The sequence below is a fragment of the Oxyura jamaicensis genome, chromosome 4, assembly GCF_011077185.1.
Source record: "Oxyura jamaicensis isolate SHBP4307 breed ruddy duck chromosome 4, BPBGC_Ojam_1.0, whole genome shotgun sequence".
Lineage (NCBI taxonomy): Eukaryota > Metazoa > Chordata > Aves > Anseriformes > Anatidae > Oxyura > Oxyura jamaicensis.
Window position 1 is genome coordinate 46315745 of NC_048896.1, and position 27750 is coordinate 46343494.

General features: G+C 42.1%; 1 long non-coding RNA gene across 1 annotated transcript in view; it reads right to left on the bottom strand.

Moving 5' to 3' along the window:
• Positions 1–27750, bottom strand: part of LOC118166567 — a 176205-nt gene that overhangs the window by 48476 nt on the left and 99979 nt on the right. Inside the window, exon 3 of the long non-coding RNA XR_004750584.1 lies at positions 10303–10419. This is a non-coding gene — a long non-coding RNA (uncharacterized LOC118166567). The remainder of the gene's footprint in view (positions 1–10302; positions 10420–27750) is intronic.

Genomic DNA, 27750 nt, shown 5'->3' on the forward strand with positions numbered 1-27750 from the left:
CCGAAACTTCATTTGCAGATATAATTTGCTCTGAAAGCTTCTCACTAAAAAGCAGTGCTAGGTTACACTTATGTAGCAGGGAGACGAGTTTGAGTGTACTGTTTTCTGCTCCTTCTAACAGGTTGTTTTTCTATGGAATACTGAGTGAAGTGGCAGATTTACAAAATGTCTCCAGCTGGTTTCTACACTTGGCTCTGCCTAAGCCTAGCACCTAAAAGCACCTTAACTGTGCCCCACATAGCCTTTCAGGCCCCATGTTCTCCCTGTAACCCTGTCATTGCTGCAGCCTGAAAAATACAATACAAGGAAACACAGGAACTGCTCCCCTGAAGAGGTTTGGCTGAAGGACACTGACAATGGGTAGGGTTTGATGCAGATTTTTTGCGCTGCGCCTCATTCCCAAGAGATGCACCTGAGACCTGCAGTTGTAAAACAGGAATAACAGTTTTCTATCCCATTTGTCTCTTTACAAGTGGTATGAATATATCGAAACGGTGAAGATGCTAAAAACCATTTACTGTCCTTACCCATGACTAGCCTGAAAAACGTTCACACTGACTTTTTTTCTCTGTCTCTCCTAGCAAAGACCCGCAGTGACATCTGTGATTCATCCAGTCAAACAACTGCCTGGTGGAGGTAGCTATAGCTGCCATTATCAGCACAGGCCACAGGTAACTGTTGGTGTTACCAACTAGTATTAGGATTTCACCTGGCAAGTACCTCAGCACACATTAACATCAAGTTTCCCCCACGGTGCCCATGCAGCTCAGCATACGTAATCTGAATTTACCCTGCACTCTCAGCAGAAGATCCCAGCTCAGCCTTCAAGCCTACACCACACAATAAACACAAGACATGCAGAAGAGATGCTGTCCAACGGCTTTGGTAAGGGAAAGCAGAGAAACTGCGGTGTCTTTCATGGATTACCACCACATTAACCTATGCCGACTTATCATGCCCATTTTGTAAAAAGGAAAATCCAGCAGGCAAAGGTTTTTCTTTTCCTCTCATGGTTTAACTATATTTTGGTCAGAATAAAAAGAAACAAATATATGTAACAAATCAGTTACAGGTTGTGGAAATCTAGTGACATTTATCACTACCAATACTTTTCTGGATGTTCTGTAGGGAGTCTGTATGAAGAGACAGTTATCTTCCAGTCCCAAAACTGAAATTTTAAGTGACTTGTGTTATGGCGCCCTGGGGAAGGAAGGACACTCAGACAGAAGTCGCCACGAAGCAGACTAATTCTATTCTCTCCATGAGTAATGCACTGAACTTTGAAATAGATGCTGATTTTTTGAATTTCAGAGATTTCTGCCTACTGCCTAAATGACAAGAAAACCTCATTACTGGGTTTAACAACAGAAGTGAATTTTCTTAGAAGTTCACCTATTGTAGTATTTAGGATATTGGAAAAAAAAAAGAAAAAAGAAAAAAGAAACACAAGTGGAGGCATCACACACAGGTCAGAGAAGTTATTTCCTCTGACTGAAATGCAACAGTGGGATCTTGACTTCACTCTCCAAATGCTTGATGCACACTAAAAACTTGCTTGAAGCTAGGTATCTAACAGTCAGAAGGCAAAGCATCTTCTGCAGGTGTTTGGGACAGCCTCTTACACAGACTCTTGGAGCTGGTCTAGCAAGGGTATAGCTGGATGAGCACCCCTGATTTTAAGTTTGGATTTAAGCATTTCCAGTTCACTGCAGGAGCCTTGCTCAGGATGCAGAACAAAACCAGAAGTGAGTTCCTGGACCTGACAAGAGCTGTGTGACCCCAGACATGCCCTCCTTGTCTTTTGGCACGAGCCCTCAGCTTGGCAGAAATTGGACATCCCCTTTCCCCCACCAGGCCTGCTGTCAGCGCTCCCGCTGGCCCCAGCTTTGGAGCCAAGCCAGCACACACAGCCGCAGCCGAGGGCAGCGCCACGAGTCTCTGCCAAGCACGGAGAAGCTGGAACAGGCGAGAACGAATAAATGAATGAAATCGAGAGGACACGAAACACTGCGCTTTCATTGCTCTCATCACTGTTATTTATGCGCCCTGCACAGGCCCTGTGTGGCCTCGCAGAGCTGCTGAGCACACCGCTGCCAGGAAGCGGCCGCCTCACGCTGCTTAACATGCAGGTGGGACAGCCGCTCCTCAGGTCCTCCATAACTCCTCCTGACACTATCGTGCCATGCAAGAGGGCTGAGGGCAGCACACTCACTGACACCGCCGCCCTCCCCTGCCCGTGGTGTCAGGGAGGATGTCCTGCCTGATAGAGGCAGCCAGCACCATCCTCCTCCCCGGGCAGCAGGTTTATTTTTTAATCAGACAGAGAAAGCAAAGCAGGGGTGTAAATCAGGGTTCTTGCTGTCTGTCAGCAGGTCCCAGAAATAATTCAGAAGAATTAACATGGCCACAGCAGTTGTAATTTCTAAGTAATGATTTAAAAAAATATATTAACAGCTCTGCTCATGATGTATTCTTGTACCCACAGGTCTTGCGCTGTATTGAAACAAGATTTTACTTTGCCTGTCACCTTGATGCAGACAAGCAAGCAGATAAAAAGGAAAAGAAGACTGCAGCTGGCAGTAAATCATCCACTGCTTATTTTTGTCCCTAGCTCAGGTTTGCAGGGGAAAAGAAGTCTCTATTTTAGAATGTTTTCACCACTTTTAGTCAGCAGGAATCAGAAGTAGGAGGCTCTGAAAGGCAAAAAGCAGACCATAGAGCACAACGCTACACTTGCGAGGACTGGGGGAATGAAATTGTCACCTGATATGAAATTACATACTCCTTCACTGTTTAGCTTTAGTCATAACATTAAGCAACATTTCTCCCTGATCTAATTAAATACATCTCAGTAGGTCCCTGCAGGGTGTTCCACAAGCATAATAGAAGATTAAATTTACAGGACTTCACTCTCCACATACTTAAACCTTGTTTATTCCATTCACATCACTGGTTGCACTTCACTAGCTTGGGTGAGAGGAGAGCCAAGGCCTCACCACGTTCCTTGGGTGGTTATTTCCTTAGGGCTTGTTCATGCACAGCAGGAGAGTAATTCTTTCAGTAAGTGCTGGTAGAAGGATTAGATGTCCCTTGCAAGTGTCCATTTGCACTGGGCTGAAAAGTCCTTATACTAGAGGAACTGGAGTAATTTGGTTGAGCCACTTGAGCCAGTGTGCTGAATCCCTGGAGGACTGTGAGCCTCATTCTGACCCCGTAGTTTTGTTTCTACTGAGCAAATCCTGCTCTGTTCTGTAGGCTCAGTGGATAAAATCCCAGTGGAGAATTTCCAGTAGGGGCCGTCCTCACGCCTCCTTCCATCCCTGGGCCATGCCAGCTCCGTTTATTTATACCACAGCTACTTCTAACACGTGACAGGCTCAATTAACGAGACATTTTCACAAGGCACCTTTAAGACTCACATTATACTTTTGAATTCATGCTACTTGTTCAGCTATATCACAACACAATTGTGCCAGGCAGAACAGAAGAGATCCTGGCTTACTGTCCTTTTCTGTGTCTTGCACATTTTGAATGCTCCCTAAAAATCAAAAATAGGTTGGTTGTTAAACTAATATACATGCTAATTTTGAGCAGAATATACCCCCACTTCGTAATGATGAGGCTGAAAGAACAACTATATAGAAGAGCACTGACACAAAGCATTTAGGGGAATTTGACTGGTACGTTGCAAAAATAAATAGCTTTGTAGACTCATCCAAAAAAGAACAGGCAAAATCAAGAAATATGCTTGCAAAGAAAGCATAAACAATAGTGTGCTGTATATAGATTTTCTTTCTTGTCATTGTGAGCTGCAGAAATTCTGTATTTTTTCACTTAAGAAGATGGATTTTTTTTTTTTTTTTACTTGCAACAGATGTCAGCAGACCATAGGGAGGCCGCCTGTAGTTGAGTGAAACCCTTATGCCGGGACGTGCAGTTGGTAACTGGGTCATCTGGCCAGGGAGTGTTGGTGACACCCTGACTTACTGACCCCCATGTGGTCAGCCAGGTCACGCTCTCCGCAAGTTGAGGCTTCGGGGCAGACAATGCATCTCCTGTCTAGGCACTGCTCTCTGGGGTAGGAAATATAGCTTGTCTAGCTCCTGGGGGAGGCCAGATCAAGTGGTTCGTAGGTGACAAATAAAAGGCATATTTCAAATATTTTCATCCATCATCTCTCCTGCTAAAACTGCTGCTCTGAACAAAAAATAATTTTAAGTCTGTTGGGTCATAGAGGTGCATCAAGGAGGGGCATGAATCACTGGCCTGGTTGCTACAGTTCCCAGTCAGCCCTTAATTTCTGAGATTTTGCTTTTTAGATTAAGTACTCAGATAAGAACTCTCTCTCTTGTCCTGCAAGCCTTATTAAACACATATAAGCACGTAAAACAAAAGTTTCCATGAAAGTCTCATTGTCTTCTGGGAGACCACTTTGGTCCCTTGCTGCATTAGTATTCACAAGCTGTATAAACCCCTGCTTAAGAGCAGAGAAGCACGTGGAGAATCTACCAGTATGTAACATCCAGACAGATTTTATCTGCTTCTTATCCACACCGCAGGTTTGGCAGGAGAATTTGTCATAAAACTTTTCCCTAATTTTAAATGTTTCACCAGGGAGGCAGTGTCTGTCTCGTATATATTGACAGAGTCAATCTTGTTCCAGAGTCGGAAATCTTCTGGTCACTGGCTGCCAAAGAACTGATCAAGTCAAGAAATTTATCATAAGCCTTGAAACTTTGTTGGTACATATTACTGAAAAACAACTTCTGTACAATACTAAGAAATTAAATGTGGGTATCAAATTCTTTGATAAGAATAACAGCTTTTCCAAACCACTGTGAGTTCTGAAAACACAAAATCATGCTTCCAGTTAAAATGTTTGGCCTCCCCTCCAACAAACACCAAGTTCGTATTCCATGTGACTAGAGCAGCGAGGGAGCTGTACTCCACACTGTCGTGAGCAATCTTACACTATTTACTCTTGTGCAAAATTACAACGAAGAATCATTACAACGACCCCCAGATTTTTTACTCAGCTCTCATTTTTGCAGGTGTGCAGCACTGTGTCAGAAGTCAGTGCAGAGTATCAAAGAGGAATTCACCCCTTACAGTGTGTTCATTGAGATGGTGGGTTTAAAAATACCAGAAAAGTGAATGGGTATAAAAGTAACAAGGAATTAATTTAAACTTCAGAATTAGATGATTTCTGGCCACAAGAACTATGAAGTTACGGAACAGCCTTCCAGCAGAAGCAGACAGGGTAGAGAAAACAAGTTGTCTTGAGATCTTGCTGGCTGGTTTGTGAAAGGTTTGATGTGTCAGGGTTGCCCGTTAAAAACAGGGATGTGACTTGATAGCTCAGGAGGTTCCTACGCCAAGTGATTATTGTCTTTCTGCTCCCAGCCAGCCATGCAGTCTGCTATCACCATGTGACAAGTACTGCCAGAAACAGCCAGCTCGCTTTGGGGAGGGGGAGACAGCAAGAGGGAGGACTTCTCAGGCTGGCCAAGTCCAGAAGAGCCCCTACTGAGCATCGAGGTGAGAAACATTACAAGCTTTGTTGTGGGCCAAACCACCACAGCATCTGATGCTAATTTCATGCTTGCTGGCTGAAGATGTTTTTAATGTTTCACCTGTAACACCATGCTGCTGTTAAGGCAGCTGCAAGCATTACTAGCAGTACACAGCAACCTTCACACATGGTTTTCCACTGTTCTGCAGTTGTTTTGGCACGTAGATGATTCCACTGGGACTCTTGACTAAGCATAGCATCAGGATTTCACCAGGGCTTACGCTGGCATGCACCGAAGCCAATATCAGTGCGGACATAAGGTGCCCACACACCCTCACTGCTCACCCGGCCTTCTGCTGCATGGCCTAGCAAGGGCAGCAAAACAGAGCCATGCCCACCCACACCTCAGCTGCTGCGGTTTGCAACCTCCTTTTTATTTTTTAGCATCAAGCATACTTTCAGCGATAGGTTAAACAAGGCATACTGGCACAGTGGAGGTGATGTCTGGGCCCATGCCTCTGGCCTGCCTCCCTTAATAGGTACACTGAATTTTGAGGGACAGACTGACAGGAACAGGAACATCTTCAACCGCTTCACAGACATTTGTGAGAGCTCATCCCTCACAAGAACACTCAGATCTAGACCGACATCAACTGCAGGACAATGATAGGGGAGAAACAGGAAAGTGCCAAGTACCTGCATAAGTCGGCCAAATAACCATCAGAGGCTTAGTGGTTTGGAAAGCTTTCCACATCACATCTCCTATAAGGATAAACAGACTTTGCTTATTGCAGGTAATTTCAATCTTTTTCATACTGAGTGACTCCTTAAGGTCAGTTTTTGATTCTCTTACTTGTCTCTGAATATTACTTTTCTGCAAAAGCTGGATTACTGTGTCACTGAGCCTGTTTCTGCCCTGTGCAGAGAGACCTAGGGCATACGTACGTACTAACATCTTACTCAAAAACAAATGTCAGACTGAGCCTCTAAAACGTAATCTGTTTGCCTAAAGACTGAGCTCTGCCTAGTAAATGGGGCTGGTACCAGTATGCTTCAGAGAGAACGGAATGTCTGAACCACAGTAAAATTGATCACAGTTAGAGCATTATGTTACAAGCAGCAAGGGATAACATTATCTGAAGTGTGCCCCAAATACTGTGAAATACTTCAGAAGCAAACACTGAACTGGAATACAGGACATTGCTTGTGAAACTGGCTTATCTGCTAGTCCTGTCGGATGGCTGAAGTCTGGGTTACCTCATAACCAGTCTCTGCTGTCTGGAGAGATGCATTCAGCCATGAAAACAATGATTAAACCAGAGTTAAATCACGTACACGTGAATTTGTTGGGCCAGAAGCACTAACATATGCACCTTCCTTAATTCAGATTAAGGGCCTCATTTTCCCTGATTACCGAAGAGGTAATGACCGCAGTCCAAGACGATGTTCTGGGATCCTCATTTACCAGCGATGATGTGAAGGGACCATCAATCCTGATAGCTGGAGCCTGTCTGATTTACAAACTTGGATTCTGTTTGTGAGGTTCTTTTCAGAAGGCACAAGTGCTAAAATGTCCTTTCCTACCTCTTTATTTCACTGTCAAGTTTGAATACTTTAGCACTCAAGTTAGAAGAGCTAATGACAAAGCTGAACAAAGCCTTAATTATACTTCAGTATGGATCATATTCTACATACACACTTCTCCAAGGGCACATTTCATTTTCTATTCCTGTACTACATAGTGTTTGGACCTAGAAGGTTTTTTTCGTACTACCCACTTAGGCTTTAGGTCTGATGATGCCTCTGCTATGGATATTTGCCATTACATCGCACACTTCCATTCCAGCTCTCTTTAATTAGAAACGGATTATTTCTTTCAGTGGAGCTACTGAGAGAAGTCTGTTTTCACTTGGCACTTAAGCCAGAAATTTTATTGCCACTCTTGCTGTAATTGTCTGCTAGCCTTCATTAGTTTGTATCGATCTGACACCTTGGATGCCTTCCAAATCTGTTTGAATTCAGTCTAAAATGAAGTAGATTTTACCACATATTTTTTTCCTCCAACACATCCCTGAACCACACAAAAATAGCTGCAGCTCTTTTACAGCTTAGATTTCTCTGTGACAGACTTAATATTAGTTCACCGTTACACACCTCCAGGCCAAGCCCCTACAGCACAGTGAACAGAATAATAAATAGTGTGGGACAAAAAAAAAAAAAGGTAGTACAGCTACAAGTGCTCATTGCTAATTTATCTGGTGCTGCTTATCTGCTGGTCCCAGTCCTCTGTCCCATCCCAGCCAAGCCTGACCATCTGCATACCTAGCAAGAGCAATCACCCAAAACACTTTGCTACCCCAGCTGCTGTGATGAGCTCTCAACTGCCTATTCCTGTATCATGTCTCAGAAGTAAGCAGCTATATAGGCTGCTTGCTTTCCTCCCCATTTTTCTTCAAGGGAATAAATATGCAACTGGTTAACTGCAGGACAGATAGGCACGGTGGTTTGTTGCCAAACCCCCTCAGGCTTTGTGACAAGTGTCATTGCTTTAGGATCCCTTTCAGGTGTGTCAGCAACCTACATCAAATCCTCAGGCACAGCAGAAGCCTGGAAATTAGGAGACATTTCAATGGTCTGATGTACGACCCTAGCTAGTTACTTCAACTTACTCAACTTTCATTTCTACTTCTGCCCTTTGTCTGTTGACTTTGCCTTAAAGAGAATGAAGTCCGGGACAGAGATAGCACCTTTCTGTGCTTATAAATAGCATGAAGCACAACAAGAGTGGCACTTTTTAGAGTACATAGATGTGAATGTAGTATAAATAATGAACAATTCAATTAATCTTCTGTCCTAACAGTATCTTTGGCTCACTTAAATCAGGAATTGTTCATAGCCAAATGCTGTTGAGTTGTGAAGCACCCAGCCTACACCCATTACCTTCAGATTAGCCTAGGCTGCAAAGAATCATTTGAGCTCAAAGTACTTTTAACTTCATGGGCTCGAGCCAACAGTACTGGAATACAACCAGTGCTTCTCAAGAGGCCTTCAATGCTGTGCAATGACCAGTTCTCTCGAGATATATTACTGGAAAATAAGAAAGAGATTGATGGTCTACTAAGGCATATATTGGCTTTCTGCAGCTATTTCGTAGCTCAGTATCTTACAACCACCTGGACTTTGACAGTGATGGATCTAACATGACTATGCTGCCTTGCACCACATTTCCTTTTCAATTCCTCACAGAGATGATGGATTGCCAGGCCAATCTGAGGCATGCTGGCTTCTTTGGCTAGGCCAGAAAAAAAACATTGCTGAATAAGTGATTCAGCTTTTTTTGGCCACATTGGCATTTGTGGAAAGCACCTCATCATTTGTCTGTTAACCCTGTGAGCAGCAAATGCCGAGGTCATTGGTTCTACAGGGCTCAGCAGATAACCTAACAGCAAACTGAGGGCTAGTCTTCAAGTGCTTCCAGCTGAAAGGCTTTTTCTAGCCAGTCAGTAAAGAAGCAGTGCACACTAATTGCTACCAGCAGGATCTTGGTTTGGTTTTCAGGCCATCTGTGCATTTGCCCAGGGTACATACATTACTATCTGTGTTATTTTATATATTCTTAGTTTCACGCGTGCATGAGGTTGACACCAATGTTATTGCTTGATCCCCCTGCCCTGAAACTTACTTGTTTCCTTTATTGATTGTTTCTGATTAATTTAAACTCCCTTTGGGAACTGCAAGGCCTCAGTTTGCATTATATTTTACTCATTTAGTTATAGGCTTAACTTTGATTTGTCCGTTCAGCAGCTTGTCCCAGATCATATGCATTTCTGATGGAAGACAATGACTACTAGCATACCTCCATCAACACCTGAATTACCTAAAATCATCTCCTGTTTACAAAAAAAAAAATCTTAGTAAGTGTTAAATATTTAAGGATAAGCGTAACCATCCATTTATTCTACAGCAAGACCGCTCAGTCCGTAATGACAAAAATGCTTTATGGAGGTATTCTACAACAAAAACTTGGGTCAAAAGTTCTCCGTACCAGCATGTTGCCATCAGTGGATCCCCCAGCCTGCATCAGGCTGATTTGCTCCTTTTACAAGAGTTCTTCCTGCTGGCCCCTGGAAACTGGCAGTGAGCTAGCAGCAGAGAGGCAGACACCAAAAATAAGGGGAGGAAAAATAAGAGCTGTTTCCTGGCAACAGGGCTGGATGCAGAGGTCTGTTAACTGGGAGCCCTGAAAGTGTAATTGCTCATGTGTGATTTGGACCATACCACTTTGGTTTAAAGAGGTCTTGCGTACATAGTAAACATATTATCTTAGAGCATGTGCTGGTCATGTCTGAGGCCATTGACAAAGAGCCATCTGCCAAATGTCTTCCTGCTTGGCAAAGGGGAGATTTGTTTCTGTTTCAGGTGGTAACATATTTCCCACAATATTATTTTGCAATAATTAAAAATCCAGTTGATCCCCTTTTGTGCTAGTGGTTTTATGAAGCACAAAACAATGAAAAGTCATTTTTTTTATAGGATATGAATAAATGCGTCCTTATGATTTCCAAAAGAGAAATAAGAAATGAAGAAATAAGAGAAACTTGGGCCAGATTTGAAAACAGATGCCTCACCCCAGTAGGAAGCCACCTAATCAACTTGTTCAGAGATACCCTGGTGAGGAGCTGTGGTTAGAAACTGAAGATGGTCCCAGTGCAATTATTAGCCTTGTTTCCTCACTTCCTTTGATAAACCTCCAACTTAGCCTGTACAGAGGAAGCCTGTCACTTCCTCACCTCTGTGTACAGGGCTGCTACAAGTCCAATCCCTTCTGCCCACTGTGCCTCCTGCTTGCTGTCAGGAGTAGAGCTCCAGATTTCTACCCTCTATGGGCATCACAGTACTAGTGCAGCCTGGGGAATGAGCACAGAAAAATGAGAACTATTCCAAGCTACTGGCTCTTAATTCAACTTGAATCATGTATCTGGAACGTCAGATAAAGTTTCTAACTTTGAGAAAACCAGGCAGACAGCAAAATCCACTTTGTGTAACCCATCCAAAGTTACGGTGTAGGACAGTGACACATGTCGTTGCTGGGCTTCTTGTTTCCCTCTACCTATTCTTTGTTAATTTTCCCTACTCGTTATCTGAAATATTATGCTTCTGAATCAGTGATCCTTACATCAGCTGTCCAGTGAATGTAACACTGGTATATCACAACAAACCAAAGATGTTTACTCTAGTGTGCTTTCTCCAGCGATGGGCAATATCAGACATCCATTGATGTCTGTGTGCCAGAAGAGTCACAACAGATAGCAGTATTTAAATACTCTCCCAGTCTTCCATGACCCCCATGCCACATAGTGGCTTTGTGCATCATAGCCCACACTCAACCTCTGTCCTTTAAGTTGTCTGAGCCCTGTACACTTCTAGCATCCACAATATTCTGTAGCAAAGAGCTCCACAGTTTAGCGTTCAGTTGTGTGAGATACTTGAGCTGACCACAGATCTGCCCAGCCAAATACCTTTTCCTTCCATTATTGACTGCTGACTAACATATATACGGAATTACAATCCTTCTTTCTCTAATCAATTTTGAAAACATTTATGCCTCTGGAGTTCACAGAAGAAAGAACTCAGGCTATCTGATAAGGAAAGTTAATTCTTTTTACCGTGTTTTCAGCAAGCTATTTTTACGATTTTTGCCCAGTCATTTCACCAGTATCTTCTAAGTTGTTTCTAAGTTATATCTGCTGCTAAGAGAATATTAGCATTTATTCCAGGCAAACATTATCAGAATTAATATGGTTGAAATTTTTCCAGTGGGCTGGTATTAAATGTGCTATTTGTCGATATGCACATCACTGTTGGTTGCAGTTGGCAGGATTTTGATCTGTAGCTTACCGTGACCCTAATGAATATCTACCACACTCCAAGATTCAGCTGTTTATGAAGTATTTTCTAGCTTACACAAATGCTGAATTCTGGATAGTTTACTTCTGAGCCCATGTTTTCATTAGTCATCCCTTCAGGATAACAATCCCACATAACTGTTTCTACTCCCATTCTCAGTGAAGATGCCAGAATTTTTGATCACCTTATAATTCTTTGATTTAAGGTTTTTGCCTTTCCAAATGGTAGAGATGCCTCTTCTGAGGTTTGGAGTGGTAAAAGGATTGACCTACATTTGAAAGCTGGGGTAAGCTAGAGTAGCATGGGGTGCAAATATAACAGCTATTCCTAATCTGTGTATAGAAAATTGTATTCCATAATAAGATACTATTATTCTGGTATAATTAGGAAGCAGGTTAAACTAAATTAAACTGGAGTTAAGCACAAGAACTAAGAAATGAATGTACATAATGTGAGTTACTCAGGGATTTTGGAAAAGCCATTGCAAAGTAATCCCAGGTCTGTATCTCATGTCTAAATGAGATCACTCAACCAGGGCCAGGTTACATGGCTAATTTACCCACCTGAGAAGCAGAGCAAAAAATTAATACAACTGTGTTGTTTTCAGTATCAAAGCAAGCTCATCTGAAGTTCAGGTATTTCTATACAGTACTCTGGGAAGGCAAATGGTTAATAGAACCATAAAGGTTGGAAAAGACCTCCAAGATCATCTTGTCCAAACATCTCCTCCCCACCAGTATCACCCACTAAACCATGTCCCTAAGCACAGGTATAAACAGAAGCATCAAAGCAGTTAAAAGCGTGATGGTCTTCTCAGACGTACGTTATTGTATCCATGGGTGAGGCATCATAGTTGTTTTTTTTTTCTTCATGCTTCTAGCCACAGGGCTACATTGGACAGGTGAATATAACCACCATCGCTCTGAAGAAAAGCTGTTTTGCAGCTGTTTGTGGTCCACCCCACACAAGGTAACAGATGTCAAGCATTCTGGATCCTAACACCAGAGTTTCCTTACATGGATTTTGCAAGTCATCTTCCATTGCTGTCAGCAGTCAATGGTGTGAGTACATTTTATTTTGCATTGCAACAGATTAAGATCACATTCACACACAGTCAGTTAACTGCATCCCAGCAGAGAGGGGTCTAGAGAAGGATAATGAATTGCTAAATTACCGTGAAGAAGTCCCTAGTGCTTAATAATCCTGGCATACGTACGCTATGGATCTGAATACGTGGCTCAGGTTTGTATCAGAAATGACTGACTTAAATGGCATTTGATGAAAAGTGGTTTAAAATGATTTTTTTTTTTCCAGGGGAACTTTAATACCTGCTCTTTCTGGCACTAATTTTCCTACTCCACTGATTTCTGCAGCTATCAACAGACCAATCTAGTTTTGCATCTGAGCAAACTGAAGTTTGGAACATCAGTTAATGTTCTGAAGTGAGGAGAAACCGTTCTAACAGTCACAGGTAGTGCTAGCAATAATATGCTCAAATCATAACAAATAAAATTATTTGTCCAGCTTCTCTTCAATTACTCTTCAAGAACGTTTAAACACAGCTTCAGTTTCTGATAAGTCTCTTGATAGCTCCTCTCTATTTTTATTTTCGTTTGGAATTAACAGACTGTGGGTTTTGATTAATTGGTATTGATTAATCATACCTCATGAAAATTGCCTACAACATAGAATTTCTGCCAGATAGTTGGTAAATAATAAATTAGGCCAAGGTTACCGCCAATAAATATTTGTGTCATCATCCAAACTTCACACAAGAAAGTACTCCATAAATTACAATGAAATAACTTAGGAGAAAAGCTCACTTGTAAAGCTTGTAAATGAAAACCCTAATTCAGAAATTTGTCTTTCATTAAGCTTCATTGTTATCAGAGCAAAGAGGTTTTCTGGTGGAAAAACTGTCTAGGCTGTAACATTATATATGTAAACATGCAGCAAATACAGACTTATATTATAGTCCTTATTAGGGTAATTTCTGTTCAGCAATGATGAGGGTTCAATCTTGCTGCTGATACCACTGGTAAGGTATTATTTGACTGCACTGGGTTAGCAGTGAAGTCTGTGTCTCAGAGACAGCATTAGAAGGCTGAAGAGAGCCTTACCAAGAGTAAAGAACCCTACAGACAGGACTAATTTTTCTCAGAATCTAAATTAATTCAGGAGACTCTCGGTAAACAGATGGACGACTACTTAGATGTACCATTCAAATGCTCTTAGCAGGCAGCCAGAAGCAAAGATTAAGTTCATTAAACAGAATAAAGCAAGATTCACAGAGAAACAGCCTGCCTTTCTTGTGCTTTGGTGCTATGATGCTGTAAGACAAACCCATCAGAAATACAGTAGTTAAAAGAGTTTTCAAGACCCTATTAAGTCATGATAAAGGAGAAACAGCAAACTTGCAGTGGTGGTAGGTAGCCAAATAATTCAGTATCCCCCCCCAAAAAAAAACAAAAACCCTGGGTTGGGCTCATAAAGCACATTGCATGACCTGTTATCATGTACAATATACTGCCTCCGCCACTGTCACAGCAGTTTGCAAAGGCTCGAGCAGTCTGGTCAAAGGAACAGCACACTGTTTAAATTCTAATTACAGACAATCCACTAGCATAAAGGATGAAGTGCAGGTAGATGTATTTCAAATTTCCATGTGTGGGCTAAAACCAAAGCTCTATGTTCTTGTAAAACAAAAGGGTCTGGTCGGTTGATCAGACAGTAATGCTGCAATTGGAGGTTTTTGCCTCAGTATGTATTCCCGCACTGACTTCCCCAGGCTTTTGCCATGTGCTATCTTCCTCTGCAAGTCCTGTATGTGCTCCTGTACCCCTCATGCTCTGTTGCAGAAGAATAAGGAGTTTTTCCTCAAAAACCTTGCAACAGATAGCAAAAAAAGCACTATGAAATCTTCTTCCTGATTGAAGATGACTGATGCACACTCACAGGTACTGTCTAGAGGTATCATCTGAGTCTATAAAACAGCTGCAGAAGCGACCCAGCAAACCTGCCTGAAGGGTTTAAATATGCCAATAGATTTGCTTGGTTGCATCATTACAGACCATTCACCAAACTGAAGCGTCCCATTTCCAGCAGCGTTCTGCCTTTAAGGGCAGAGTTACCCTAGACATACAATTGCATTGACAGTAATTAGAGTACAATTACTCTTCTGGCTCTTAAAATTACACAGAGTTTTCAGCTAGTGAAAAAAATACTCAAGACCTAGTCCAACCTCACAATGCATCTGCTGACATAAGTCACTTCATCACCATGACCTATACGGCACCGCAAAGGCCCAATTTACTCATCACAGAATACACAGCAACATTCTGACCCAGTTTCTTCCACTTATTGACGTGGAATATAAAAAAAAGATAAAATTGGTCTGACATTCAAGAGCACCGGGTACATAAAATAGTACTGGGAAAATCATATGGGCAAGTGCACAGCATTTTGAGTAGAGTTAGGCGCCTGTAACTTCCTAAGTATTTCTGCAGCTGGGATTGCACATGCTTCAGGGCTCCACTTGACAAGTTGTGATCCCTAGGCCTTTCAAGCTCCCTACCTTCCCGACAAGGAAAACACTTTACTGTGCCAACTTTTGGACTTGTATATTTTTCTTTATTCTTGGAGATGACCCCCTGTTGCCTCTGCTCTTCTGTCTGCCCTAGCTCTCATTTCCCGAGTGTCTCTTTTCCATCTTCCTCCTGTTAGAGCTCTACCCTCACTTGTGTACCTGACATTGTTTTGGATCTCCTGACGCGTTTGCTGATCTTTCGGGCAGGCAGTCCCATTCTTCACTGATCCCTGAGCTCCTAGTTTCAGGTGGATGGTCACTACAGGGATCACAAGAGCTGCCAGTCAGGAAGTTACTGACAGCAAGTAGGAGTGCTTTGGATAGCGCAGCCTATGACAGCATAGGCAAAACCAAAAGCCAAGGCCTACCAAAAATACCTTTGAAGATACTATGCATATAAATAGCCACCTGTCTTGGGTAATCAACTCTTCACACAAGGAAATACAACTGATAAATAGTGCCTGGTCTGTCCTAAACTCAATGCTGCTGTTGTTCATCGTGGTTGGTTGCTCCAAACCAAGACGCTTGGACATCAGTAGGAGGCCTCCAACTTCAAATGCCGCTAGTGAATGCGCATCTGTTGTGACAGTCTCATCTTTCATACACAATGGCACTTCTTCCACACCAGCACTCACACGGATCCCCTTTCAGCCGTAAGGATAGATCTACATGTCATTGCCAACAGGAGCTTAGGCCTTCTCTGGCCCTATTTAGCCTCTATGTGTGTAAGTGAATGTATGTACATACACGTTCCCATAGTAACTGATCATTACCCTTTATAGAGTACTGAGTACTATAAAACAGAGAAACTATAGTTGGGTTTAAATTACAGCATTTTTAAAGACACCCTTTTTAAGCCACAATGAAAATAACATGCTCGTGTCATTTGCTGTATTACACTGTGGCTAGAAAGGCATTCTCATGCAGAAAAGAAAATGCTCAAAAAATCCATGAAGTGTAGGGGTTTTAGTGAAAAATCAATAAATACAGCCTTTTTGACAGAATTCCATAGGAATTCTTTATAATAGATCAACATAGCTTTCACATAAGCATTAATTGAAGTTATCAAAAGCTGGCAGCTTGGAAGGCACCATAAAGGGCATGTAGCTGTGATTCTCAGCGGACAGGCAGTGAGACCGGACAGCCGTTCCTTGCAGCATCTGTGATGAAAAGATCAAGACCTTCTCTCCTCTAATAAAGTTCCTGGAATGGAAATGCTGTAAACTCAAGCCACTGGGAAATCAAGGTCTATAAAACACCCTCCTTCATCTGAGTCCTAGAATGTTTATTTCTGTTTTCTCCCGTCAAATTGCTGTGTCCTTGTGATTGGTGCCCAGCTCCTCACAGAATTAGAGAGTCCATAAAAATCTCATTGAAAATAAATGACTCTAAGCCAGGCTTACTAATGACTTAGAGGTTTCAGGTAACCATTTCATAAGCTCCAACAAACACGTGGCATCATGATGTGCAGTAGCCTCAGTCGGGAGGCTAGAGAACCAAGGAAACTCTTAGCACAGACATCAGGAAGACATTCAACAGAAGGAAGGAGGATTAAGATAACACAGAGGATGAAATAACAGACTTGACCAGATTAACCAGATCTTATTTTTGAGGTTTATCCCAATACTTTTGCATTTAAATTTGCTTGGTGTTGCTTCCTTGGAAGCAATCTGCTACATAATTAATGGATTTTGATTGTTATTTTTTATTAGTTAGCCCCATTCAGCTCACTGGACCACTAAAGATTTCTCCAAGTCTTCTCCATGCACGAGGCATCAACTTTTTCTGCCTATTTAATTAGAAGTACCATAAAGGGAAACATTGCTTTTCTGTTATCTTTATTCACCTTTTCCGCTGATGTTATCCCCCATCTACCCCTGCCTCAACTTAACTTTGTCATTACCCTTGGTTTCTCCCTGCCCCTCAGATCCAGACCAAGGAATTGTCTCATTGTCTTTCACACTCTTACCTAATTCCCTCTTTTCCAGTGGCCAAAATGTTCGCCCTGTCATCAAAACTTCTTACTCTAAATACCGTGATCTCAATTCTTTGTCCCAGCAAATTGCAGGAATTCTGTGCTGAAACCTTACTATCCTGCGGAGGATTCACAGTCAGAGTGTCCTAAGCTGAAAACAGCACTAGCAGGAAAGCTTACTGAGGTTGCGATAATTGCTCCACGCGGGAAATTAGACAGTGATAAGGTCATTTATCAAATATGTGTTGATATTAATCTCTAATGTCATAGCAACCATTGCTATTCATCAGGGAACCTTTTCTCCATGATTTCAAGGAGATCTTGAAAGCTGAGAAGTTGGTCTTCGATTCTGTCAGCAATACACAGTATGTGCTGTGGGGTTAATATTCAACCACCAGAACACCCTATTTTAGATTACTGAACTCAGCAGCATTTGAATTGCTTCACATGAAGCAGTGTGCTGTACTTGGGGTCAATGGAGTGAACTCAACCCACTGTCTATTATAACACACCTCTGCTGTCAAGGTGTTTTGTGTTTTTGTTTGGTTGTTTTTAAATAACAGAAACAAACAAAAACAACACAAGCATGGGGAAGTCTTGCTGTTCAGTGGTGCACGAGGGCTGACCTGGCCCAGTTGCAGCTGTGGAAACTGTTGGGATGAAGAGAAGGGTAAGAGCACGCAGTGCACTGCTACGACCAACCCAAGGCACAAATCTGATGTGTAGTGGCATAAGAACTTAATTAATAAAAAATTAAATTTGCCGCTCTTTCTGTATCCTCTTCTCTGTTGTAAATCTCAGCTGATGGGTTTTCTCCCATAGTTGATAATCTTAAACCATTTTATCTGTATTTATCCAGAACAAAGGGCAAGGACACCCCAATCCTGCTGGTGTCTTGAGGCAAAAATGCATCACACTACAATGCTTACTAACACATGCTTTAAACCTCACAATATACAATGAGTGAAAAAAGGAGCATCCAGATTTAGTCTGCCCAACTACTCATTCAGGTTTTGATGACTCAACACACCACCATATGGGCAGCTTCTAAAAATACTTTGCAAATACTTTGCAAACAGCATTTTCTTAAACAAAAGAAGCAAAAAGAAAATGGTCAAGTAGTCAAACTGAGAGAAAACGCCTAGGCTTCAAATTCTGGATCGGAAGTGAAATAGCCTTGAAGATGAGAGAGACATCAGACAAGTTTTCAGTAGTTGAAATATAAATACTTGCTGTTGGACCAATTGTAAATAAACATGATTTTACACATCCCACAGCTGGTTTCAGCTAGCTTAGAAAATACCCAACTCTATTTAAATGAGAATGATAAAAATTAACAGAGCAGCTTCGTGCTTCACTCTTCATTCCAAAAAAGTTACCTCAGTCTCCTCACTGGTTCTCACAGCTGTCAAGGATATACATAAATATTTTCCCTTCTTAAATAACAAATTTCACAGGCTAAGAACTCCTCTAAGCAGTTGGAAAAATTTCTTCCATCACTGTAGTAGGACCTCATCCATACACTTCCCAATTCTTCTGGAAAACCACAGGCATGCCACCTCTTTATGTTTATTATTTATTTATTTTTAAGCAAGCCTAGTAAAGAGCTGTTAGGCTCAAGCTGGCATTAGCAAAGAGTCTAACAGACGGTATCACCAAGGGGTTAAGAATAAAGCAGGTATGCACCCCCTCCAAAGAAACAGCAGTTACTTTAAAATGAATATATATTTATAAGCTTCTATATACGTCATATTGTGATGGTTTTACTCGAGTGGGCAGCCGAGCTCCACCACAACCGCTCTCTCACTCCTCCCCTCCTCAAAGAGGAAGGCGGAGAAAAGACAACACAAAGAGCTCGAGGTTTGAGATGAGAATGATTTAATTAAGGAAAGGGGAATGGGGAGAAAGAGAAACAAAAGAAACAACAAGGCCGCGCAGAAGCACAGAGAGAAAGAAAAAAAGTTATTCTCTACTTCCCATCAACGAGCGATGTTCGGCCACGTCCCGGGAAGCAGGGCCTCAAAACGCATACTGGTTGTTCAGGAGAGACCCTCCCCCATGAGAGCCCCCCTTTTATTGCTGAGTGTGACATCAGGTGTTATGGAATATCCCTTTGGTTGGTTTAGGTCAGCTGCCCTGGTGATGTCCCCTCCCCATCAATTGCCCACCCCCAGCCTGCTGGCTCTTGGGGGCCTGGAAGGAGTTCTGATGTTGTGCCAGCACTATGCAGCAATAGACACAACACTGGAGTGATACCAGTGCTGTTCCAGCTATGAGTGCAGAGCACAGCACTATGTGGGCTGCTGCAGGGAAAGGTGACTCCATCCCAGACAGACCCAACACACATATACAGGTCAGAACCCATTTTTATATGGGTATGACTGCTGTTTAGGCTGAAGTGCAAGGAAAACAATAGGCAAGATGTATTTTCCTGTTTAATGAAACATGGGAGAAAGCAGTATCTTGGTCTCTCCCAGCCCAGAGCAGGTGATGCTCTGCCACTAAAGACTCTTGTCAGAGATCCTCCATTGCATCCAGTTTGCTACAAGGACTTGAAGCCTTTTTTGCTACAGCCTAGAGGAATGCCTTAGTTGCTGTGCTCACATCTGTCTTAAGGTAAATGAAGATTCTTTCTTCTCTCATGTTATTAAACCCCTCTCCTACTGTCAGAAGTCATGCAGTCCTAAAGAAAACCGCCTGGAAGGACTTGACCTTTGAAGAGCCGCTTAGACGCGGCACCCTGAAATCTGTCAACACAACTGCATTTTAAATGAACAACAAACACTCAGAAATAATACAGTACATTGTAGGAATGCTTGGCTAATGAAACTGCAAGCTACCCAAACTGATGCCATTGTTGTTGAAGTCCTGACAGCTTTCTGGAATAAGCATCCAAGCTCTGGATGGCTCCCAAAAGAGAAAATGCCCTTATACCTGAGCAGCACTCACAGCTTAGTTATGACTACCGCCTTCAAGGAAGCTTGGGTTTATGCTGTCAGCAAAGAGGTGCCAAATATTTAAACATGTTGTGCAGTAGTATGATTTACTGTCTTCACACAAGACACATACAATACCGCATCCCCAAACATCAGGTGGTTTGCGTCTAGACTCACTGCATCTGGCTGTGCTACTTCTACAACCTCATGGACACACACCAACAGTGTTTTTTTCCCCCTCCACCAGTAAAAATCTCACTTGTGTGACCTGTGTATTATTACTATTTGGAAGGAAATATGCCGGGTCTATTTATCCGCATGACTACTTGAATGTAAAAATCCTATAACCTTGCTCCTGAAACAATGCCTCTCCTTTCAATAAAAGCATCATACCTTAATTATTACAACATCAGGAAGCACTTTTTTTTGGCTATCTAAATGTGTCACATACCCTTTCATCATTCTCAATGAACATGAAAGGAGGAAAGAGTACACAAGACAAACATGAACTGTTTTCAGCATGTAATCCTTCAAACTCAATGTCCAAGAAAAGTTGCATTAATAACCATTCCTATGAAACACCCCCCAAAATGGAAGACATCCAAGTGGGGAATTTAAAGCCCCTGATAAATACCTATTGACCATCCCAGATGTCTGGAATTCTGCGTTACAGAAATCCAACTTCTAATGTTGGCATGACTTAAGGTAAGTCATCAGTACATGCTAAATTGTTGCCTTGACACTTTAAAAAATATATTTATCATGTTATATATTTCTATTTCCACAAAACATTATAGGATCAAGCAATTAAAAAACTATCACGGGTATCACCTCAGCAGTAAGATATTACATACCACCTCTGTTCTTCTAGTTTGTAAGTTCATAAACATGAACAGAGATAAAACAAAACAGAATTAGTTTTCTCATTAATTTTTATGACAGCACTTCTTTGTTCCTTGCATTCAGTGGTGTTACAGGGAGAAGGCTGCTAGATCAAGTGTGAAGATGACAACATTATGATTTCCAGAACATTGCTAACATCACATTATGTCACCAGCCGTCTTACAGTATTGTGTAGGAGTACCTCTTGGCTTTATAAAACACACAGAAAAGAAAGATGGTCCTTATCCCAGCAACCTTTCAAATTACATAAGGATGACCTCACCAGATCATAGGTGCCAATGTAAGAGTCTCAACAGATTCCAGGCTTGACAGATCTATCTGTAAAAGAGCAGTCAGACAGATAAAAGGCAGGCATCCACCTGTGCAAGCCCAGGTGCGGAGACAAAAGTCAGAAGAGTCACAACTTCTAGGAAAATACCTTAGTGGGAAAAACTGATTTCCCTAGCAGCAGTGCTACAGACAGTCCACAGGCTGAGCTGCCAAGTTGCAGCTTTCCTGCATGAGGGGAGGGCAACTGTAGTGCTTGAACCCAGCAGTGCCGGCAGGATCCTGGCAGGATCTGGGGCCAGCTTCTGCCTCTGCAGGCTACAGGTTGTTTGGCTCAACTGGACAACCCTCAGCACGCACATGGCAAGCAGCGTTGAGTGTCTGGTTAATGTCTTCTCATGAAGTTAAAGTAACATTAAAGAGTGTCCAGTACCGATTGTGCCTACAAAGGAGCAACTGATTTTGCCCTTCCTTTGGTGGAAAAGCCATCCCCAGTGAACATATTCCTTGGGAAATCAATGCCAATTTTTGCTCTGATAGAGTCTGCTCATCACTTCTGTTTGAATGCTTTATCTCTGGGTCTGACTAGGTAAGTAATTTAACATCAGAAAAGATCTGCAGGAAGAACAGATAGCAGAAGGAAAATACTGCTTAGCCCTTCTAAGAAATAGTTCAAATACATACAGCACAGCGAGAATTATTTTGTAGATCAGTCTGCTTGAGGAGCAACTGGAGAGCTCATTAAGATCACCTTTGTGGTTCTTTGATCACTGGTCTTATTTGCATTTCAAAAGAGCAATAGTTTAACAGAGGTTATTGCAATTCTCTACTTCTAACTTGTAGCTGCTGTGGTTTGGCTCCCTGCTATCACATTGCCTTCTTCCTGACCTTGCCCAAAACCATAATGCTTCCATTTTAACAATCAAAATTACCCTGCAAAGGGGAAGAACATTTATAATTCCGGATTGCTTATGAGCAAGTTGATGTGAAATGCCTTAGTAAAAGAGAAACTTCAAAATCAGGCCACTATTGTGCTGTATTTCAGTGCTACCATTGCATTCTCCTCAACTGAGATGACCAGCACTAAGCACAGAGTTCAAAGAGAAGTCAGAGAGTGCAGTTTGGTGCTTCACGTGTATGTTCCCCTTGCCACATACTAAACTTTTTTTCCAGGCCCTCAGTAGGCAAGAGTTTAAACCAGTATGCTCACACTAGCACCTCTCCAGGCCTCCTGTTCTATTATTTAAAACAAAATCCTAACAGTCCTGTTACAGGCACACACCTAGAGATAATACTTCCGGTACTCTGCCTGCAAGCAGTGCTTGCATTTATCCCACTGAATTTCTTTAAAAGTTACAGGGGTTATTTTGCCAACAACATTATGCTTTATTTTTTCATTCCCTTTATTCTCCCATGGCATCTTCACAAAGAGGTGATGACTGCTCACACTGCACAAATCCCTGCTACAAGAAGGGGCTATGAGGGCTGACTGAGGCCAGAGGGGAGGGCTGGACCTTCAGCCAGCAGCTGCAGGAGCTGCTATCGTGCCCTGCTTTGTTTACTTTCCTTCAGCAGCATTAGGGAGGACTTTCATACCAACACAAGAACCAGGACTTGCTGCTTTTAATAGCTTTTTTTTTTTCCTCTCCTTCAAGTGTCTTTTCCAGCTCACAGCTTTATTAATCAGATAATATATTGACACAGAGTGCTCAGAGAGGCACAGGTGCAGCATGAAAGAAAGGCTCATTTCCAGTAGCTTTCCTAGTTACATCAGCAGTTGCATCATCTATCTTACTACATACAACTACCTTGTGGGTTTTTTGTGCTACTGTAGGTGGGAGGGGACAACAGTGGTAACCAGCAGGTTAAATTTAAATTAAAGTTAAATGATGGACTTAAAGTTCAAAATTTATGCGCACTGCATAGCCCAATTCCTTTAGTAATAAAATTTAATACTTGCTTCAAATCTGCTATTTCATGCCCTTAACCTTCTGCACTATATTTCTTTTGGGGGTTTCCAGCAGTTTGACTTGACATTTAAAAAGGACTTCAGTAGTAGATTGTCTCCTTTTTCTAATTTCTAGGCAGCTGTTTGCATCAAGCCCCCAGTGGATTTCTGAGCAATTAAACCCACGGCTGGCAGTGCCTGCAGAGCGGGTGACAGCAATTCTGCAAAGCACTGAGGTGTCTGGCTCAGCTTCTCCAGTCAGGCCAGCATTACCATTCACGCTAGTATTTTAAAGACATGAACAGGCACCTACCTCACAGCAGCGTATTAAGACTTGACACTTGAAGGATGCAACTGATGAAGCAGCAGAAGGCCAAGAGACTTGCCCGAGGTCAGAGGACAACTTGGGCACACAAGCCCACCAGTCGATCTTCTGCAGGCTCTAACTGCTTGCACAAGTTAATTACCTGCAAGCCTTTACTCACGTTTAAAGCACTGCTTCCCGAGGTGGCACTGTTCACATATCTGAAGCCTCCCCAGCACTGAGAGCAGAGTGACAGCAGTGCCGGTAGCCGAACAGATGTTCAGCTGTTAGTGTCCAGGCCTCCTGGAGTGCTAAGCCAGGATTAGCCCCAGCAGCATGAGCAAAGCCTCCCCTTTCGCTCAGGTCCCAGCAGCTGTACAGTCCCTCTGAGAAAAGCAGCAGCTGTCCCAGTGCCAGCCCTGCAGAGAAGATGGACGGCCCTGTCCCCTCCGCCCAGAGACATGGCTCTGTGTCAGTCCCACACTGAGCTCCTGGCCTGGTGCAAGAGACTGCTCTTCAGGGAAAATCCCAGGTACCCCAGCAGGGGTTTCCTCTGCACCTCGCAGAACGGACCAAACCAGCTCTGATTTAACAATCGGCTCCCACTCCATAATAAATTCACATCCAGAAGTCTTGGCAAAGTCCCTTTTCCCCAAGGGCCTCATTCATAGCAAGCAACACCACCACAGCAGGCAGAGGCCATTAGAGAGCTATTACATTTAACTGCTGGGAAACCACCAACTGCACACAGCAAATAAACCCTAATGTTAAAATAGATCCTACCAACAGCCGCGTGAAGGAAATGTCACCATCTTGGCATCTAGACATTACCAGGCTGCCCTAATGCCAGTCAGCACCATGAACTCTTCCTGAAGGGGTTTAAATGGCTGCCACGTGAAGGCCTTCAGCAGCAGGCAGCCTCCAGCTTGCCCTCAGCACAGAGGAGCTTAAGAGCAGTAACAAGTTCCTCCACATTCTCCAACCCAAAGATTTGGTTCTTTGTAAGGAAGAACTGGGCACAAGTCAGTACTACCCATTAACTTATTTTATAGGAGAAGCTCACAACTTATTTTTAATACACATGGGTGTGTATTTGAAATAAAAGAACCTGCTGGGAAGGATACACGCAAAATGTCCTATGTGACGTTTTGTCATAAGCCTACAGTCAAAACACAGATATTTAGTATAGCAGATACTACATATGTGCACCCTGAAAAAAAAACACAACTAACTGTGGGAGTTTGGCAGCAACAGCTTTCTTTATGGTAAGTGGTTATTTTGTGGATGGAGTGGTAACTATTGCCTGTAGGTAAGTTTCTACTATTAAAAAGACAAATTCATGTCTTCAGTAGAAGCTTGCTTCTTCAACTAAATATTTGGAAAAAAAAAAAAAAAACATTACAAAAACTAGTGTAAAAAAAAAAAAAAGACCATTTTAATTTTTTAAGCATTATTACTCGCTGTACCAGGATATCCTAAAGCTTTTTAGGTTAACCTAGACTGAGGAACAGTACGTGTTCAACTGATTACAAGCAGAACTCCCATATAGAACACGGAGTAAAAGCAAGGGTGTATGTGGTTCACACACACGCTGTAAGGGTGAAAACACTGAAATGGTTTCTTTAAGAAAAAACGCATAGATATATTGTGAACATACTACATTAGAAATGCAGGTAAGAAAGACCAGCCTTATGCTGGGATGAAATGGTGCTTGATCAATGGAAATTAATAGGTGAAAGCACCTATTAATAGGTGAAAGTCTATAGAGTGGCTGGCACTACAGCACCTCCATAGGTGCCTGGCACAAATCTGGAAATACTTCTTCACTGATTGTTCTAGGTGTTTGCTGAAAGGTTACCATTCTCTGCTGGACAGTAATTCCCCTGGTTAAGTAACAGTCATCTATTTTCTGCTGCTTATACAAGTTGCTTTCTTTCAGGTTAGAAAATGCTTTGTCTCTACCGCTGGTGAAACAAGCACAAAGAGCAGCTGTGTGCAGATCTTCCTACTAACCCAGCACCTCTTGGCTTGTCTTTTAATGCTCCAGGTGGAATCCAGGCAGCCTTGTACACCTGGTTGGCAAGCACATAGCTTGTTGGCAAGCATGGCACAGGAATGCTGCACTGACACTGCTGGAGGGTGCCTCACTCCGGAGCACACTTGTCTCGTCCCACTTGGACCAAGTGCTGAGCAAGCACCACACAGGGATGTGAAACAAATACTATTTGCCAGTATTTTTTCACCATCCCCTATGCCTGAAGCAGCATCAGTGAAGTGAAGCTGCCCGACCTCCTCTTGGGTTATAACCTCAACAGCAAAGCAGTTCCCTGCCCATCTCTAGGCCACAGGCTGCTGTCCTGGCTACATTTATAGTGAATGTTTATTGTGAGATATTGTTCAATCTTCCTCTTTTCCTTAGTAAGGAAAGCTATTGAGCTGTACTGCAGCTCAATAGTATTGTTATTTGCAAGGAAGTGTTTCTATTCTTTTGTAACCTCTAGTCTAATTTCATTCTCCATCCTCTTTCCAGGTAGATCTTCCCAAAAAGATGAAGAAAAAAATCAGGAGCAGTAGCACTTCTTACAGCTCTGCCTGTACAGAGCATAGCAGATTCATTTGTAAGCTTGGCAGGGGGTGTGAAACATAGGAGGTAAATTTTCAAGTCCACTAATATTCCTGTTGTTAGGGGATAAGAGAATATGGGTCTTAATTACTAAAAATTTGAAAAAAAAAAATCAGTTTCACTTGGCCATTTTTTAAAAAAGTCTCTTCAGAATAACAGGTCTTTCAGCTTGTTCCTGAGATTACTCTTTGTAGTCGAACAGTAATTTTCTGTGGAAAATGAAATCCCTTTTAATCACTGAATATGTTCACAGAGAAATTACTTTTTTACCTTTGAATTTTGATATTGTTCCTCTATGTGTCTTCTTGGTAATAGACAGTCTTGCAGGAGAAAAAAAAACAAAACACTACCACTACCACCAATATAGTTCAGTAAATAACAGTTGGGAGGGGAGGAGGTCAAGGAGCCCAGGTGCAACAACAATAAATACAAGACTGCTCCAGACCTGCCAGCTAAAGCTTGTATAGTACCCATGGAAACCCATCAGCTTCGGGTGCTGGATTTTCAGAAGACTGAAGTCCACAACTTCATCAGAAATGAAATATCACCAAAAAATGAAAACTATCATCAGCTCTAGTTTTTTTTTGTTGTTGTTTTTAAGAATAAACTCTGAATGAGTAGTATACAAACACAATAAGCTATGTTTCCATGCTATGGAAGCATAGATTTTAGCCTATACATCAAAGCCTTTGTATAGCATGGACTCTCATTTTCTACTTGATGGAACCTGCCATTAACAATTATAGTTACAAATCTCTTGGCAACTCAGCATTGCATCCTTTGAGTAGCCTTGAGGATTGCTGACAGAGGCCAAAACCATGATTACATTCATGAAACAAGAGTCATTTTCCTGACAGCTGAAGCTCAAAGATATTCTAACTCAATAACATCTTTATGAAAGTGCCACCCACAGCAATGACTAAAGCCTGTTGAACACATGGGTTTTGGCAAACCCAGAGAGAAAAAGGAGGGGAAAAATAAAAGATACAAATGGTCTCTGTACTTTATAAGAAAAAAAAAATGGAGAAGGGAAGGAAGAGGTTGCTTGGACAGAAAAACAGGATTGCAAGAGGACTTAGCAGGCCATTACAGTGAAAATTGATTTCCCTCCCATCCCCACCAAGTTCCCTGAGCGTTTGAGTTATTTCTACAAAAAATGCTTCTGCTGTCATTGGAATATTACTGTACTGTAAGTCAGTCTCACGCACAGTTATGCCAGAAAGGTTGATTATAGTTATTTGTGAGAGACTTCGTTGATAATTGCTTGAAAAAGAAAGCATTGTATTCCCCTACCACCACCCTTATTTACAAAAGGCAGTTCATTTGAACAGTTCAAGAACAGTTTTTTTTATATTCTTTTGGTAAGGAAACCTGGTAACTTTCTGTAATGACATTTTAATAGGAAGAAATGCAGTCAATTGTCAGTGTGTAGCAAGCTACACTCTCTCTAAAGACACATGCTGGCATCTAAAACTATTTGTACCTTGGAAATAGAGCAACTTTACTTTTATCCTTAGATTGCCAGATCAGGTGAGGAAGTTGAAGCTTTTTCTAAAAAGTTACCGTAAGAATTGCATAATGCTGTTTGAACAAAATTCACTAATCCTGATGCTGACCGGTTATTTTTGAAGGTGCTCTTGACACACGAACAGTAGGATACAGTCATAACTAAAGACTATGACAACTCATACACAAGTGGGGTTGGTTACGGTCAAGGACCATCAGCACTTCCTAACTTGTAAGGATTTGATTTTGTACCGTTATTGCTCTTTATTTTGGGGCACACTCA